We start from the raw sequence: 12,686 nt of genomic DNA, 5'->3' as shown, positions 1-12,686 counted from the left end.
GTCTGGGTCAAACAGGCAACCAAAGGGGCTCTGGAACCAATTTGGAAGGGTTCCTAACCTTATTCTTTGGTTTCTGTAGTTCTGCTTCTGGATAGCTGTTCTTGTTCTGTGCTTAAGAACAAGAACAAGAATCTGTGCTTAAAAGTTCACCCTGAGAAAGGCTCAGTACTACACTGGGATCGCTGACACCCAGAGTAGTCACTGGCTGGCAAGAAAGACTTTCTATTAGCTTAAACCCATGTCTAAGCAGTCTTCTCTGCTGAATACCCCACAACAAGGTGTCTTAATAATACTTTGAGCTTTAGTAAATCTTTTCTTGTTCAGTGACAACAAAAAGAACAAGCCCTGTGACTTACCAACTCCCTTGTCTGAGACACTCATATTGCGAGGTAAAATGAGTTATAGATTAATTTGGAGATATTTACGCTCCCATTGAGCAGCAGTGGGCCCACAATGGCCCGAGACATAAAAGCAGAGCTACTGGGGAAAAGCTTCAGCTCGTTAATGGTAACTCCAGATAAATGTCATCTTCTGCTCAGACTTTTAAATAGTTCTTAAAAATAAAAATAACAAGTATGGGGTTGTATTTCCTAAGACATTTCCTGTTTTAGGGTGCACATTATAACAGCTGTGTTAAATGTTGTGGCCTAAGAACTTTGGGATCAATTTGTCTTTTGAAGTTTCTGGGTGCCAGGCTGGGGGATTACTTCCACAGAGGTTAAGACCTGCTCTCTCAGCTGTCCTGTGATACACCCACAGCATCCTGGGATAACTCCAAGGAGAGCAGGCACATGAAGGTCCAGAGGTCAGTCTACCTCTATGGAGCATGTCATTGAATTGGAAAGGCTGGAAACAATGGCTTTCATGTAGTATTTTTAAGGAAGTCCGGCATTTCATGGTAGCTGAGCAGAAGTTACCAGGCATAGACCAGAACTCAAACCTCTCAACAGCCCTGCTTTCTCCCATCCTTAAAGGCTCCCTGCCCTGGAAAAGTACAAAATGGCAGAGTACTTCCCTGGCTGCTGGAGCTATGCCCAATTACTCTCTGGAACAAGGAGTCCAGCCTTGGTAGTGATGGGTAAACGGCTGTGCTTATTTTCAGAATCCTTCTTTATAAACCAGGCTTGGTGGTGCATACTTATAATTGCAGCATTCAGGAGGCTGAGGAAAAGGATGACAATTTTAATGCCAGCCTGAGCTGCATACTCTATCTCTAAAAACCAAGTGACTTATTAGATTTTTCTTCAGTACTGTGAATTGAATTAGTGCCTCACACATGCTAGGCAGGCACTTTATCAATGAGTTACATTCCCAGTCTTTTAAAATACAGTTATTCTAAGCAGTTTACCATTTCCGGGCCACTAATCCCCACATGCATACATTTGAACATATCCCATTGTATTTTCACAGTCTAAGTATGAATCTCATTTAGAGTAGAAAGATGCTTGTTGCTGTGTTATTTATAAAATCAAAACATGCATAGCAAAATTTGCAAAACCAAATATTTGAACTTAAAAATAAATAAAATAAAAATAAAAAATAAATAAAAATTTATAATCACAAGTGAATGGGTAAAAAGAAAAGCTACATCAAAAGTGAAATCTTTTGCAGATTCTAATAGGTTATACTTAGGAGACTGTTAGTGCAAATGAAACAATTAGGGTCAGAGAGAAAGATGGCTCAGTGTATAAAGACACTTGCCACAAAAACCCAGTGACATGAATTTGATTCCTGGAATCAATGTGAAGGTGGAAAGAAACAGCCAACTGTGCAGTTGTCCTCTGATCTCTTCATGCAAACTGTGACATAGACACCCACACATACCAATCATATACATATATACACAGTAATAATAATAATTTAAAGAAACAATTGCATAGTAATATTAAGTAAAACAAAATACACAACTGAAATTGTGGGTCGTGGCTGAGGACACTAACAGTAGCAGTGTGCGTGCCAAGCATGCCCACAATCCTGAATTTGATCAACAGAATTTTAAAAAAATAATAATCACACAGAAAAATTATTAGATATTTTTCAGTACTTTGAATTGAATTAGTGCCTCACATGCTAGACAAGTGCTTTATCAATGAACTACACTCCCAGTCTTTTGCTAAAAAAGATAGCAGTGGGCTGGTGATATCTCTTAGTTTGTAGGTGCTTATCTAGAATGCACAAAGCCCTTTGTTCTGTCTCCAAAACCACATAAAGCAGACATGGTGGCACATGCCTGTAATCCCAGTATTCAGGAGGTGGAGGCAGGAGGGTGAGAGTCTCAAGAGCATCCTCTGCTGTGTGGGTATAAGGCCAACCTAGGCTACAAAAGACCTAGTCTCAAAATAGCAGTATCAACAAATAATTTAGTTGATGTTCAACTGATACATTTTAGAAGGATAAAATATGGTCTCCCATGGTGGTTTTCATATTCTTTAATGTCTCTAGGATAATTCATATATGAATTACAACTCATTGCCTGGTGTTGGGGGGGGGGGTCATCAGAATTACCACCCTATCCTAAAACTAGGAAAAGTAGTTTCTCATAACTGAGGGGGTTAATGAGTCTCATTCAGTTCAAATACTGAACCTGAAAGAATGAGCTATATAATTGTTGATCATAAAAATCTCCTTATATGGAGCTTGAAAGATAGCTGTTAGGAGTGCTTGCCAGGTCAGAGGACTCAGTTCTCAACATCCAGACAGCACCCACAACCATCTGTAACTCTAGTTCCAGGGCCTCTGACACTTTTCCCTTCAAGACTCTGCAACTTCCCACTGGGAAAAAAAAAAAAACTAGAAAACTAGGCAACTAGTAGCTTTTCTACACCATCACTAGATTTTCTTCCTAATATTGGAAGCAGTGGGTGGTGAATGGAGATTGCTTCTGCGCTGGCATCGACCAGAAGGGATGGGTGGGAAGAGATAAGCCTGCCCCTGGTTGTTCCACGGTGGCCTCGTCAGTTGTGGGAAATGGATGCCATTTCTGGCCTTGGTTTAATCCTCCCCTTTCAAGTTTGGACACCTGCTTTCTTTACCTATCTGAGCTCTGCGGGAGGACTGACAGTGGGGAAATTTTTTAGATATTGGGAGGAAAAATCACATCAAATAAAGAAATTTGCTATCTATAGATGTTTTTACATCGTGTGATTTTAAAATGTCATGGGGAAAATAAAAAGGGACACTGAGAGAGTATGCTCTTTGAAATATTTAAACTATCAAGCCAGCAGGGCTGGTGATTACGGAGATGAAACTGGATATAGATGACGGGCTTAAATCAGAAGCGAGTTGTTAAGGCTTAGTATTCACAGATGCTTGTGGAAGCTGTTTAGCGTCCTCGTGATGGGGGCAGAGCAGTCACAGGGTTTTAAAGGGAGATATAGGCCACCAAGACATTATATAATTTTTATCTATTTTTGCCATAGGCAAGACAATTTTCTCTGTAGTAAATAAATCTCCTCTGCCTTTAACAAGCCGTGGGTGTCATCATGTGCCAGCCACCCACCTCTTGGCACTCAGTTTCCTCATTGTCTAATTGGAGAACCTAGTTTTTGGAATCCTGATAATCTGTGTTTTTCCAAGAAGAAAATGTTTAGATAGTTGTAGGACATGAATTTTGTGTCACATTTGTTCTAAAGATATTTTTAACTCTAAAACACTCATGATTTTATGCACCACTGACAAAGAAAAATCCCCACCAACTAAACTCTGACCAGATGCTTTACCTGTAATCCGAAGACCCAGGAGTCTGTCACACCCACCGCCTCTATGCTTTGAAACAGGAGACATTCTTCCCACTCACTTCCTTCTGAAGTGCTTTGTGTATTTTAGGAGATTATTTATTGTATATGTGTATCTCAGTAACAAAACAACACAATTTTACTTGTGGGTGTTTTTTTCTGTTTCAGTTCTCTTAAGACAGTTAGCTCTTGGTTTTTTTTTAAAAAAGTAACAATAACAATTTTAATCATTTCTTCAAGGATGACTATTTGCTTTATTAACATAAAATACACAAGCCTTTATTTCTGTGCCTTCCGAAAATACAGTGACTTTGCCTCTTAATGCCAAATCACACAGTGTGATTTTTTTTTTTTTTGTAATTTAAACAACAATTTAGCCCAACATATTATTACCAACAGTGTACTTAACTCAACTGACGTCATAATAGCATGAATAGCTATGATAAAGTTTAGGCCTGGGCAGACTGTGACAATGACATCATGACTGCAGTCTGACTGGCGTTGGTATAAGCAGTCTGACTTCAGAGACATAGGAGAGAGCGATGTGGGAGGAGGGTTGGAAGTGTGTTTTAAAACTGATGAAAGAAAAGTCTTATTCACTACCAGTCATAGTATTTTGGCAAATAGTAAGTTTTCAGCAAACATTTTTTACATTGTTGAAGGCCTAAATGAAAGGTTGGATAAAGACACAAATGAGTAGTTGACTGGGAATTCTGAAAAGCACCTCTCTACTACGTTATTTCAGATTTTATTTGTGTTTTAAAATTATGTGTATGTGTGTTTATGTGTGTATGTGAATGAAAATGGTCCCTATAGAGTCATAGGGAGTCGCACTGTTAGAAGGTGTGGCCTTTAGGTAGATGCTAGAGGCAATGTGTCACTGGGGTTGGGCTCTGAGGTCTCAGGTGCTCAAGGCAGGCCAGTGGCTCACAGTTCCTTCCTGCTGTCTACAGATAGATGTAGAGTTCTCAGCTCCTTCTCCAGCACCATGTCTGTGGGCGAGCCACCATGCTTCCCACTATGGTGATAATGGACTAAACCTTTGAACTGCAAGCCAGACCCAATTAAACGCTTTCCTTTATAGGAATTGCCATGGTCACGGTGTCTCTTCACAACAATGAAACCCTGATTAAGACAATGTGTATATGTGAATGTGAAGTCAGTGCCCACAAGGCCAAAAGAATGTTACAGACACCCTAGAGCTGGATTGACAGGCAGTTGGAAGCCATTGAACATGGGAGCCAAACTCATTTCTTCTGGAAGAGCAACAATCACTCTTAATTGTTGAGCCATTTCTCCAGCTGTCCTCCACCTCACTTTTAAGCAGAGTCTTAAGGCTGGTGGTCTGGAGCTTGCTATGTAGACCAGGCTGGCCTGGAACACACAGAGATCCACCTCTGTCTTCTGAGTGCTGAGATCAAAGGTGTGTAATCAAAGCCTCCATACCTGGTTCTCCAAGTCTCAATCTGTAGCCAGACCTGGCCTGGAATTCATGTTGGTCCTCCTTCGTCAGCCTCCTGAGTGCTGGGGTTGTAGATTCCTGAAGAAAGATTTCTTTTTCAGTGGGAAATTGCTATCCAACCTTAAGTCAGCAGGTCAACCTGGAGCCTCTATGCGCCCATCTGTTTTAGTTTTACTTCTCTCTTCCTCCATGTCTTTAACAGACTGTGAATCTCCAAGGTCGCATAGGTTATGCAATGTTATCTTAGATTATATACTTACACAAGTAACCTTGATTTATCTTGCCCTCAGACCTCTTCTTCCTTGACCTTTTTATTTATTTTTTTTTTTTTTACAGCGTTCCACCCTTACTTACCGACTGCATGTGTCTGCACTACATAGCCACCAGCCATGCAGATTCACAAGCTCAGTCTCAGGTAACCCTTGAGCGGTTGCTAACCTGCATTTCCTGCCTCTCTTCCCAGGTGCTCGCTTATCCATCTTTGCTCTTGCCTCAAGCCCCTCAACACGGTCACCTTCAAGTTCGGCAATCAACTTACTTCCTGTTTCATAAGAAAATTACCGCCACCCCATTGGCTCCCTGAACTACCTAGCTAGCACCTAAGCATGCTGTAGAACTCTGCCCTTCCCTCGTTCCCTCTTGGACTATGCCTATGTCTAAGAAGGTCTCGTTCTATGAACTGATGCGTCCCTGGACTTTTTCCTCCAATTTTCCCCATTGCTTGGTGTTTCCTGGCAGTAAATCACTGTGATCTCTACTCTCATTAAAATCCAGTTAGGATAACGCTGCACGCCTTTGAGCCTAACACTCAGGAGTCAGAGGCAGGTGGATCTCTGTGATTTTTAACTCAACTTGGTCTGCATAGAGAGCTCCAAGACAGTTGGGCCTATATAGAGAAAACCTGTCTCAAAAAATAAATAAAGAATGAATAAAAATAAAAACTAAAACTTGCAGGCTTCCACTCACCTAGCTTTAGCTGAGCCTCCTTCAACTTTTCTGCTTCTTATAGTTGTCTTCATGTTCACCCCTCAACTCACTTGAAAGTCTGTGACAATCTGGGAAATGTGCCCCTTTTGCTGACAATGTTGTCCTCCAAGTTCACTAATTACCTGGGTCTGACCTTACTGTCCCTGACTGACCTCTCCTTTTCCTCTTAGAACTTTACAAACTCCCTCCTTGACATTTCTTTCCTTTTGGCTCTCTCCCCACTTTTCATGTATTTCTTGGTGTGTGTGTTATCTATGCTTTTTTATTGGATATTTTCTTTATTTACATATCAAATGTTATCCCCTTTCCCGGTAACCACCACCCCCCAAAGCCCTTATCTCATCCCCCCTCCCCTTGCTTCTATGAGGGTGTTCCCCCACTCACCCACCCACTCTCACCTCCCCGCCCTGGCATTTCCCTATACTGGAGCATCGAGCATTTACAGAACCAAGGCCTCTCCTCCCATTGATGTCCAACAAGGCCATCCTCTGCTACATGTTCGGCTGGAGCCATGGGTCCCTCCATGTATACTCTTTGGCTGGTGGTTTAGTCCCTGAGAGCTCTGGGGGGTGGGGGATCTGGTTGGTTGATATTATTGTTCTTCCTATGGGGTTATAAACCCTTTCAGCTCCTTCAGTCCTTTCTCTAACTCCTCTACTGGAGACCCCATGTTCAGTCCAATGGTTGGCTCTGTATTTGTTAGGCTCTGGCAAAGCCTCTCAGGAGACAGCTATATCAGGCTCCTGTCAGCATGCACTTCTTGGCATCCATAATAGTGTCTGCATTTGATGACTGTATATGGGATGGATCCCCAGGTGGGGCAGTCTCTGGATGGCCTTTCCTTCAATCTCTGCTCCACAATTTGTCTCTGTATTTGCTCCCATGAGTATTTTGTTGCCCTTCTAAGAAGGACTGATGCATCCACAGTTTAGTATTCCTTCTTCTTGAGCTTCATGTGGTCTGTGAGTTGGATATTGCAAGCTTTGGGGCTAAGATCCACTTATCAGTGAGTGCATACCATGTGTGTTCTTTTGTGATTGGGTTACTTCACTCAGGATGTGGGGAAGAAATCTCGCGGGCGCGGGGAGGGAGTCCGGCGGCAGAGTCCCAGGGCAGTCTAGCATCAGGGTCCCGGGCGGGCTTCCCACATCACCAGCGGAGGGTCCCACATTCACGCAGCTGCCGGTGGGCGGGCCGGCAGCTGCATCGGCAAGGTTCCAGGGTTCCAAAAGCTGGGAATCAGGCGGAGAGACCATGTGACACGTGGAGTCTGGTTTTCCAAAGCTTTATTGTTCAAGACATGGTTAATGGATGTAAGTGGTACACGCTTCCCCCCCCCCAAAAAAAAAAAGGCCAGGGGAGTCTCATTTTATAGGGAAGGAAAAAGGGGAGGGAATAACTTAATTAGCTACGCCCCTGGCCTTTTGATAATTCATTAATATTTAAATCTCTGGAGGTAGAGACTTGTTAATCATGCCCTCTACCTGTGTCCTACGTGACTGAAGGTAACAGGTTAAATGGAGTTACCTCGTCCAAGGCCCAACATCAGGATGATCTTTCTAGTTTCATCCATCTGCCTAAGAATTTCGTGAATTCGTTGTTTTTAATAGTTGAATACTACTCTATTGTGTAAATGTACCACATTTTCTGTATCCATTCCTCTGTTGAAGGACATCTGGGTTCTTTCCAGCTTCTGGCTATTATAAATAAGGCTGCTATGAACATAGTGGAGCATGTGTCCTTGGTATATGTTGGAGAATCTTTTGGGTTGACCAGGAGTGGTATAGCTGGGTTCTCAGACAATGCTATGTCCAATTTTCTGATTTCCAGAGTGGTTGTACCAACTTGCAAACCCAACAACAATGGAGGAGTGTTCCTCTTTCTCCACATCCTCACCAGCATCTGCTGTCACCTGAGTTTTTTATCTTAGTCATTTGTATCTATGCTTCTTATGTGTGACTGTGTGTGCATGCTCAGGTGCAGATGCATGTGGAGGTCAAAGGTTAATTCTGGGTGTCTTTCCTTGGTCATTTTTGTTGTGGATAGCCCTGATCTTGTATTTTGATGCTAATTCTGCTTTCCCAAGAGGGGCTGCAGAGGAGTGAATCAGTATACTGGTGACTTCTTGTGATCCTTCTGCCCACCTTAATTTGTAAAATAAAGGAGAGAATCAGTGATTAGACAGTAGAAGGTGAGGAGCAGGAAAGTTTGGGGGAGAGAAAGAGAGAGAGAGAGAGAGAGAGAGAGAGAGAGAGAGAGAGAGAGAGAGAGAGAGAGAAAGAGAGAGAGAGAAGAGAGGAGAGAAGAGGAGGAAGAAGAGGAGGAGGAAGAAGAAAGGAGATGGCAGAGGTACATGTCTCTAGCAATCTCCAGTAGTTATTCATATCAAGGTTAGATAATTGGGATGACTATTCTAATTGTGTGGGCATCTTGTGTATTATTTACTGAAATATATAAATCCTTTGGTTAATTTTTTTTTTTTTCGAGACAGGGTTTCTCTTAGTAGCCCTGGCTGTCCTGGAACTCACTCTGTAGACCAGGCTGGCCTCGAACTCAGAAATCCGCCTGCCTCTGCCTCCCAAGTGCTGGGATTAAAGGCATGTGCCACCACTGCCCGGCCCTTTGGTTAATCTTTAAGCTTTAGAGTTTTACTTTACTGGGAAGTGGGTCCTCCGACAACCAGGTGGTTATGGCTGTGAAGGAACTAGTGGCTCGAGGGATGAGCCAAAGGGAGCTGGAAACACAACGACCAGTAACTATAGGAGCAAGATAGAGAGAACAGTCTGGTGAAACCAGCTCGGGAGCTCCAGTCCTGCTGGAGAGCTTGCCAAGACAAACAGGCTTAAAGCGGGAACATGGCGGTAAGGCTGGGAGCTAGCTGGACCGCTTTTTTTTTTCCCAGTAATACTTTCCACAACACATTTTCCCCCTTTATTTTTGGAGAAAAGATCTTTCACTTGGCTCATTTATTAAGCTATGCTTGCTCACAAATGAACTTTGGGGTTTTCCCTGTCCCTATCAGACAATGCTGGGATGACAGGCTCCATACTCCACCAGCAGCTTTTGGCATGTATTCTGAAGATTCAAACTCAGGTCCTTGTGCTTGAAAAGTAGACTTTTTTTTTTTTTTTTTTTTTTTTTTTGTTTTTTGAGACAGGGTTTCTCTATGTAGCCCTGGCTGTCCTGGAACTCACTCTGTAGACCAGGCTGGCCTCGAACTCAGAAATCCGCCTGCCTCTGCCTCCCAAGTGCTGGGATTAAAGGCGTGCGCCACCACTGCCTGGCAAGTAGACACTTTATTAACTGAGCCAACTTGCTAGCCTTGCCTTATTCTTTAGTCAGACAGGATTCTTTGCTTTCAGCTTTTGGTGCCACATGGTCTATTTATGGGCTTTCTTTGGTGATAACCTATCAAACAAATTCCATGAATCACCTACACCTTCAGGTCAGCATGTCCAACCAAAAACTCTTCCTACATCAATGATAACAAGTATCAAGTTAAACAGATCATCTTTGCCCGCCAGCCTTCGTGCAGGTACTCAGCATCACTAGCTACACAAGTGGCAAGTTGGACATGCATCCATTCCCTTGGATTCAGCCCCCCCCGCCCCCCCCCCCCCCCCCCCCCCCCGACAAACGTGATCGGATACTCAGGTGTCAGGCTCTGTGACCTAAGATCTCTGGATCCCTTATTGCTTCTGAGTAGCTGAGGACTTTGTCCACTTGTATCAGAGCGCCCTGTTAATTGCTTCTTCTCTACCCTACCTGCCACACTCTGCCAGTGGCCAGGTGACTTCTAGAGTAATCTTTCCAGAATGGACATGAAACCAGAGTGTGCTGTTTCCATGCTTAAGGTACTACACTGTTTCCTGGTAACTTGCAGGATAGAATTGATCCTCACAAGATCCTTTATGTCCCGCTGCCTGCAGCTTGCATGTCTTCTTCCATCAGTTCTCACTATACTTTCTTCTCATACTTGACTGCATGTACACGCTGCTTTACTCCTCCACCTCCTGACACGCTCTCCAAGCCTCTCCGATCTGGTGCAGTTCAGCAAGTGTTGAATGCCCTGCTTTAGCACCTCTTCCTCTAGGGAGAGTCCTCTCATACTTTCCTCAAGCTGAGGAGAGTATCCATAGCCTCCCCCCCCCCTTGTATATACAATGCAAACTTCATTACTACACATTGCCAGCCCTGAAAAACCTTCTCTTCAAAAATTGGTGCCTGTCTTTGTTCTATAAAAACAAACTGTACACAGACCTAGGCCTCTCTTCACTAGACCTAATCATCACTGATTAGTCCACAGGTCTGTCCTCTAGATGACATATCCGTGACAGCAAAGACTGTGAATTAGCTTGTTCACAATGTTATGAATTTTAGCAGAATAAAATACATCACTTAGTTTTTTCCTCCTCCCTCCAGACTGGGAGTTGAATTTAGGACCTCACACACACTATTTCCCACCCAAAATAAATTATTGAATATCTAGACTAAAAATCAAGCAAGTAAAAGGCTGTTTCGTATCAAGATAAAGTAAAATTTAGATAAACTAAGTTGTGATGATGGTGAAAGGATTGTAAGAAACATCTCATTATAGTTAGATATGTACATTTATTCATACCTTTGAGTTGCAGCTTCCTTTTAAGTATCAATGCAATCATTACTAACATTGTATCTTTTCCTTGCTTGTTTATTTACTGTTTGTTTTGTTCTTGAGACAGAGTCTCTAATTCTGTGATGGCCTCAAACTCACAGTCATCCTCCTGCCTTAGCCATCTACGTTTCGTGTTTTCAAATATAAGCTACTACCCTTGGCCTGGTTTCTTAATGATATAACTTTTTTTTGTTTGTTTGTTTTTGTTTTTCAAGACAGAGTTTCTCTATGTAATCCTGGCTGTCCTGGAACTCACTCTGTAGACCAGGCTGGCCTCGAACTCAGAAATCCACCTGCCTCTGCCTCCCAAGTGCTGGGATTAAAGGCGTGCGCCACCACTGCCCATGATATAACTTTTAAATGAAAAAAAAAAAAACCCTAATTTATTAGGAAAACATCTAAATCTGAATGTCTCTGAACTCTAATGGAGCTTGTGTATATGAAATAAGAGTCAGTCCAGGCGCTATGGTGGACTTTAGCTAGCTTACATTTTCTAACTTTTACTGTGTATTTCAACTTCTCCAAGGTTTCATCCCGACCTATCTTTCACCATTACTCTGTGCTGGGTCATATTCCAGAGAAGCTGAGCTTCTAAACACCCTCAGAGCTGCTCTATTTTCTACAGTGCACTATTTCCTCTGCCCGGGCCTGGCTTCACTCCATGAAGAGTCTCTTTGCCCATTCCCACCTGTTTGACGACTAAGCACAGCTCAGGTGTTTTCACTTCTAAGGCTTCTCTGATTTCTTTTAGACAGGTTAATTTTTACCCTCTCTAAACCCCACATGTCATTTTGGATCTCTTAGCATATATCTGGTTTTACTTTTTAACTTGTCAGAAGCAAAAATTATTACAAATTGGGCTGGGAATGCAACTCAGGAAGAGAGTGCTACTTTGCCTGGCATACACAACCATGCCTTGGGTTCAATCCCAGCACTGCAAAAACAAACAAACCAAACCAAATGTTACTTTAAGGTATTAATTTTAATTTTATACCGAGGTTATTTTTCTAACTATTTTCGTTCTTTTGTTTGTTTATTTTTCAAGACAGAGGTTCTCTGTGTAGCCCTGACTGTCCTGGAACTGGCTCTGTGGACCAGGCTGACCTTGAACTCAGACATCTGCCTGCCTCTGCCTTTTGAATGCTGGGATTAAAGGCATCACCTCCCTGCCTCTATTTTAGTTCTTAAAGGTAAGTGAAAGATGGTTCTCAAGTGAAAATATTTGAAGCGCAGTGAAAAATATTTTTTATTCACCTTGACACCCTTAGTTCTGTATTACTCACTGGACTGTATTTTACAGGTGATATACAATACTGTATTATATAAATAGTTCATAATCTCTCTGGTCTCATGTGCTACTATATATATATATATATATATATGCATGATCTCTAATGTAGATGTGAAAGAAGCTTCCTAGGGCTTTCCTGGGGACTATATTCTTACAAATGGAGTGCTTTATCTGCATCTTCAACTTTACTAGTTTCTGCTCATACTTCCCTCAGTACCAGGCACTATTCTATGCTGTGGAGATTAGGCTTGTGAGTAAAGGGAGGTTCCTGGCCATGTGCAAATGCGTTCTAGAGGAAGTGGAGTGCAGTGCAAATAATAACCCGTTGAGCTAGAGCTATAAGCTCCCACATCCTTGCCAGTATTTAGACCTTTTTTTTTTTCTTTAATTTTACTTATCTGGCATATAAAATAATAGATGGCTATTTTAATTTGGCTTCTCTCCAATTATTAATACATTTGACCAGCTTTAATTTTCCAATATTAGCATGCCTTTTTGGTTTGTTGTTTGTTCTCAGGGGAGTTTTTGAGATAGGGTCTCAGTATGTTACCCAGGCTG

Source organism: Arvicanthis niloticus, chromosome 4, assembly GCF_011762505.2.
Source record: "Arvicanthis niloticus isolate mArvNil1 chromosome 4, mArvNil1.pat.X, whole genome shotgun sequence".
Classification (NCBI taxonomy): domain Eukaryota; kingdom Metazoa; phylum Chordata; class Mammalia; order Rodentia; family Muridae; genus Arvicanthis; species Arvicanthis niloticus.
This window is presented reverse-complemented; position numbering follows the sequence as displayed.